Source organism: Hypanus sabinus, chromosome 5 (assembly GCF_030144855.1).
Source record: "Hypanus sabinus isolate sHypSab1 chromosome 5, sHypSab1.hap1, whole genome shotgun sequence".
In the NCBI taxonomy this organism is placed as follows: Eukaryota; Metazoa; Chordata; class Chondrichthyes; order Myliobatiformes; family Dasyatidae; genus Hypanus; species Hypanus sabinus.
In genome coordinates this window covers 171,153,687-171,159,686 of record NC_082710.1, presented here as the reverse complement: position 1 = coordinate 171,159,686, position 6,000 = coordinate 171,153,687, and the positions used below count along the sequence as shown (strand labels likewise).

General features: G+C 44.7%; 1 protein-coding gene across 7 annotated transcripts in view; it reads left to right on the top strand.

Moving 5' to 3' along the window:
• The first annotated feature begins 607 nt into the window (after nt 1-607).
• LOC132394578 (large proline-rich protein BAG6-like) overlaps nt 608-6,000 on the top strand; it is a 113,867-nt gene continuing 108,474 nt past the window's right edge. For all 7 annotated transcript variants that reach the window (XM_059970889.1, XM_059970890.1, XM_059970888.1 and 4 more), the window contains exon 1: nt 608-800. The gene's annotated coding sequence lies outside the window, so the exon portion shown is untranslated. The remainder of the gene's footprint in view (nt 801-6,000) is intronic.

The following is a 6,000-nucleotide window of genomic DNA, read 5'->3' as shown; positions in this document are numbered from 1 at the left end:
AATGGAATTCTTTGCCACAGACAGCTGTGAAGGCCAATTCCATATGCATATTTAAGGTAGAGGTTGTTTATTGATAAACCAGAGCATGAAAGGATACTGGGAGAAGGCAGGAAATTGGGGCTGAGAGGAAAATTGGATCAGCCACGATTAAATGGCGGAGCAGACTCCATGGGCGAAACTGCAATAAATTTTGCTCCTGTCTCTTATGGAACAAGTGTTGGGGGAAGAGACCTGCCACTGCTGTGGGGAGAATCTTGCTATTAGTGTGTGTGTTTGGTGGTGGGGCGGAGGAGGGTAGGAGAAAGGGGTGGAAGAGGGACTAGCTGCTGCTGTTGGGGGAAATATCTGCTGGAGGAGGTTTGCCTCTGCTAAACAAAGCGCTGTTGGGGGCGGGGGGTGAAGACTGGCTGTCTGTATGAACAGAGAGAGAGAGATTGGCTACATGTGGAGAATAATTGCTGGGGTAGATGTGGCACTGATGAGGAAAAACTAGTTGCTGATGAGATCAGGACTTAGGAGGGTGGATGCTGTCGCTGCTCTCTGATCAGGCGCCGCGCGGTCAGCCGCTGTCTCCAGGCAGCATGGGGTCCTGGGGCTGCGGCAGTGCGCAGGCGCAGGTGCAGAGGCAGCTGCGCGGTCCGACGCGGAGAGAAGGAGCGGTCCGGCCTCGGCCCGCAAGTGTCGGAGCGGGGAGAGCGGTGCGCAGCAGGGCCAGCAGAAACGGGCAGCCGACGGAAGGAGTAAAAGTCAGGCGGAGAGGGTGAGGCAGGAGATAGGCGGTGGAAGGGAGAGGACTGAAGGTGAGTGCGCGCGCGCACAACGGGATCGGGGAAGCAATTGGGGTCGGGGGGGAGGATGGAGAGGGTAAGGACGCGGGGCTACGGGGATAGGCGGAGAAAGGGGTGGGGGACGACGCAAGGGGAGTGGGGTACAAGTGATCGTGGGGAGGAGATTAAGGGAGCTGGAGCGGGAGGGGGCCGGGAAATGTGACCATTGAGGGTACGGAGGGGTGTTAATTAAAGAAGCTGCACTAAGGTATTGTGATAATCGAGAGCTTTGTGATGGGGGTGAGGCGCTATAGTGTTCGAACTGGTGTTTCTCAGTGCCTTTGGTGGTTGGCTCGTTATTGTCATAATTATGGATAATTGGGGTGTTCGTACTGTGATTTTCTGATCTTAATAATGAGAAAATATTTTTTAATCCTTCAAGTTGAGTGGGGCGCCAGTTTTTCACTCTCTGTAAATACTTAAGGGGACACTACATCACAACCTACCTATCCCTCCCCCTGATCTTTAAAATGCTTCCTGACCCACCTATGGTAGATACTGTGGTCCTTCATTGGTATTATCAGTCACCTCTATACCATATGGTCAAACACATTCCTTAATCTCTGAGGTTCTGCCGAGAGAGCTGACAACTCGGATGCTGACAACTGTTTGTCAGCAACTGTTGCTGACAAAGGAAGTTAAGGATTACGTAGAAGCCAAGGAAAGGGCATATAAGGTAGCAAAAGAGAGTGGGAAGCTTTTTAAAATCCGATAAAAGACAACTAAAAAGCTTTAAGAAGGAGCAGGGAAAGGATGAAATTTGAGGACTGACTGGCCAATAATATAATGCAGGATACCAAAAGTGTTTTCAGTTGTGTAAAGAGTAAAAGGAAGGTGAGAGTTAATATTGGACTGCTGGAAGATGATGCTGATGAGGTAGTAATGGGGGACAAAGAAATGGCAGGTGAACTTAATGCATACTATAAGACGCTGGTTGTGTTTCAGAGGTCCATGAGTGTCAGTGAGCAGGAGTGAGAGGCATTGCTATTACAAAGGAAAAAGTGCTAGGCAAGCTCAAAGGTCTTAAGGTGGATAAGTCCCCTGGACCAGATGGACTACATTCCAGAATCCTGAGAGAGTTTGCTGAAGAGATAACGGATGCTTTGCTTATGATCTTTCATGAATCATTTGATTCTGTCTTGGTCCCAGAGGGCTGGAAGATTGCAAATGTCACTCCATATTTTAAGAAGGGAGGAAGACAAAGGAAAGGAAATTATAGGCCAGTTAGCCTAACCTCAGTGGTTGGGAAGGTGTTTGAGTCTATTAAGGATGAGGTTTCGGGGTACTTGGAGACTAATAACGCAAAGTCTGTAAAGGGACATCTTCTCTGGCAAACCTTTGAGTTATTTGAGGAAGTAACAAGCGGGGTGGACAAAGGAGAGGCAGTGGATGTCACAAACAAGAGGAAGTATGCAGATGCTAGAAATCCAAACAACACACTCAAAATGCTGGAGAAACTCAGAGGGCCAGGCAGTATCTGTGGAAATGAGTAGTCAACATTTTGGGCTAAGGCTCTTCGGCAGTGAATATCATTTACTTGGATTTTCAGAAGACGTTTGATAAGGTGCCATACATGAGGCTGGTTAACAAGATAAACTCCTATGACATTACAGGAAAGATACTGGCATAGACAGCGGAATGGCTGACAGGCAGGAGGCAGTGAGTGGGAATAAAAGTGACCTTTTCTGGTTGGCTGCCGATGACTGGTGGTATTCTTCAGGGGTCGGTATTGGGACCACTACTTTTCACGTTGCCTGTTAATGATTTGGATAATGGAATTGATGGCTTTGTGGCAAAGTTTGCAGATAGTACGAAGATAGGTGGAGGGGTAGATAGTGTTGAGGAAGCAATGTGATTGCAACAGCGTGTAGACAAATTGGAAGAATGGGCCAAAAGGTAGAAGATGGATACAGTATTGTGAAATGTATGAAAATGCATTTTAGTAAAAGGAATAGTTGTGCAGACTATTATCTTAATGAGGAGAAGGTTCAAACATCAGAGGTGCAGAGGGACTTGGGAGTCCTCGTGTAGGATTTCCAGATGGTTAATTCGCATGTTGAGTTTGTGGTAAAGAAGGCAAATGCAATGTTGGCATTTATTTCAAGGGGAATAGAATACAAAAGCAAGGAGATAATGCTCAGCCTTTATAAGACACTAGTTGGGCTGCACTTGGGAGTATTGCCAACAGTTTTGGGCCCCATATCTCAAAGGATGTGTTGTCACTGGAGAAGAGTCCAGAGGAGGTGTACAAGAATGATTCTGGTAATGTAGGGGTTAACATATGAGGAGTGTTTGGCAGCTTTGATCTGTGCTCACTGTAATTAGACTATAAGATATAGGGCAGAAGTAGGTCATTCAGCCCATCGAGTCTGCTCTGCCATTCAGTCATGGGCTAATCCAGTTCTTCAGTCATCCCCATTCTCCTGCTTTCACCCTATACCCTTTAATTTCTCTGCATCTCAGTTCTAAAAGGACATCCTTCAATCCTGAAGTTGTGCCCTCTTGTCCTAGAATCCCCTACCATGAGAAATAACTTTGCCATATCTAATTTGTTCAGGCCTTTTAACATTTGGAATATTTCTATGAGATCCTGAACTCCAGGGAATACAGCCCAAGAGCTCCCAGACGTTCCTCATATGGTAACCCTTTCATTCCTGGAATCATTCTCATGAATCTTCTCTGAACCCTCTCCGATGTCAGTATATCCTTTTTAAAATAAGGAGCCCAAAATTGCACATAGTGTGGTCTCATGAGTGCCTTATACAGCCTCAACATCACATCCCTGCTCTTTTATTCTATACCACTGGAAATGAATACTAATGTTGCATTTGCCTTCTTCATAACTGACTCAAACTGGTGGTGAACCTTTAGGGTATCTTGCACAAGGACTTCCAAGTCTTTGCATCTCTGCATTTTGAATTCTATCCCCATCTAAATAATAGTCTGCCTGTTTATTTCTTCCACCAAACCAAAGTGCATATCCATACACTTTCCAATATTATATTTCATTTGCCACTTTGCCCATATCCCTAAATAGTCTAAATCTCTGCAGACACTCTGTTTCCTCAGCACTACCCGCTTCTCCACCTATCTTTGTTTCATCAGCAAATTTAGCCACAAATCCGGTAATACAGTAGTCCAAATCAATGACTTACATCGTAAAAAGCAGCGGACCCAGCACCGACCCTAGTGAAACTCCACTGGTAACTGGCAGCCAGCTAGAACAGGATCCCTTTTTCCCGCACTCTCTGTTTTCTGCAGACCAGCCAATGCTCCACCCACGCTAGTAACTTCCCTGTAGTTCTTATCTTATTCAGCAGCCTCATGTGTGGCACTTTGTCAAAGGCCTTCTGAAATTCCAAGCACAGGTGTTCCCCGCTTTGTGAATGTTCGCTTTACGCCGCTTTGCTTTTACAAAAGACCTACATTAGTAACCTATTTTCGCATTACAAAAAGGATTTTCACTTTTACAAAAACTTTTCCCATGTGAATTAATGTTTCTTTGCTTTACGTCATTTCGGCTTAAAGGATTCATAGGAATGCTCTACCTTTGTAAAGTGGTGGGGGGGGGGAGGAGCACCTGTACACCACATCTACTGCATCTCCTCTGTCTACCCTGCTTGTAATTTCTTCAAAGAATTGCAGTAGGTTTGTCAGGCAGGATTTGCCTTTCAGGAAACCATGCTGGCTTTGGCCTATTTTGTCATGTGCCTCCAGGTACTTTGTAATCTCATCCCTTAACAATCAATTCCAACAACTTTCCAACCACTGATGTCAGACTAACAGGTCTGTAGTTTCCTTTCTGCTGCCTCCCACCCTTCTTAAATAGCGCAGTAACATTTGCAATTTTCCGGTCATCCAGTACAATGCCAGAATATCGATTCTCGAAAGGTCATCATTAATGCCTCCACAATCTCTCCAACTACTTTCCTCAACTCAAGGGTGCATTCCATCAGGTCCAGGAGATCTATCCACCCTCAGACAAATAAGCTTCCTAAGCACCTTCTCAGTCATAATTTTCACTGCACATACTTCTTTTCCCTGACACTCTTGAATATCCGGTATACTGCAGGTGTCTTCCACTGTGAACATTGATGGAAAATACGCATTCAGTTCCTCTGCCATCTCTGTGTGTCTCTCATTACAGTATCTCCAGCATCATTTTCTCTTGGTTCTATATCTACCTTCAACTCTCTTTTACCCTTTATACACTTAAAAAAGCTTATAGTATCTTTGATATTAATTGCCAGCTTCCTCTCATAGTTCATCTTTTCCTTCCAAATGACCTTCTTAGTTTCCTTCTGCAAGTTTTTAAAAGCTCCCCAGTCCTCTATCTTCCCACCAGCTCTGGCTTCCTTGTATACCCTCCCTTTGCTTTTACTTTGACTCTGACTTCACTTGTCAGCCACGGTAGTGTCTTCCTTCCATCTGAAAATCTCTGTTTATTTGGAATACATCTGTCTTGCACTTCCCTCGTTTTTCACAGAAGCTGCAGCCATTGCTGGTCTGCCGTGTTTCCTACAAATGTCCCTTTCCAGTCACCTTCGGTCAGTTCCCCCCTCATGCCATTGTAATTTTATTCCACTGAAATACTGACACATTGGATTTAATTTTTTTCCCTCTCAAATTTCAGTCTGAACTCGATTTAGAAGAATATGGGGGGGAATCTAATTGAAACCCACCACGTGTTGAAAGGACTAGTTAGGGTGGATGTGGAGAGGATATTTCCTGTGGTGAGGGCATCCAGAACTAGAGGGCACAGCCTCAAAATGAGGGGCATCCCTTTAAAACAGAATTAAGGAGTTATTTTTTAGCCAGAGAGTAGTAAATCTGTGGAATGTTCTGCCACAGACTGTGGTGGAGGTCAAGTCCATGCGTTTTTGTAAGGCAGAAGTTGATTGCGTCCTGATTGGTCAGGGCATTAAAGGATATGGCGAGAAGGCAAGTATATAGGGTTGAATTGAATCCGGGATCAGCCATAAGTGACTGATGGAGCAGACTCAATGGTCTGAATGGCCTAATTCTGCTCCTAAGGTCCGAATTCAGAATTACAAAGGTGCTCTTGTGTTTTTGGTATTTTAAAAATTATTTTGTTCATAATAAATATAGTAAATCAGTTTTTCACTATATTCACTGTACCATTACTTCAAAGCAATCTCTTACAATGCATCAA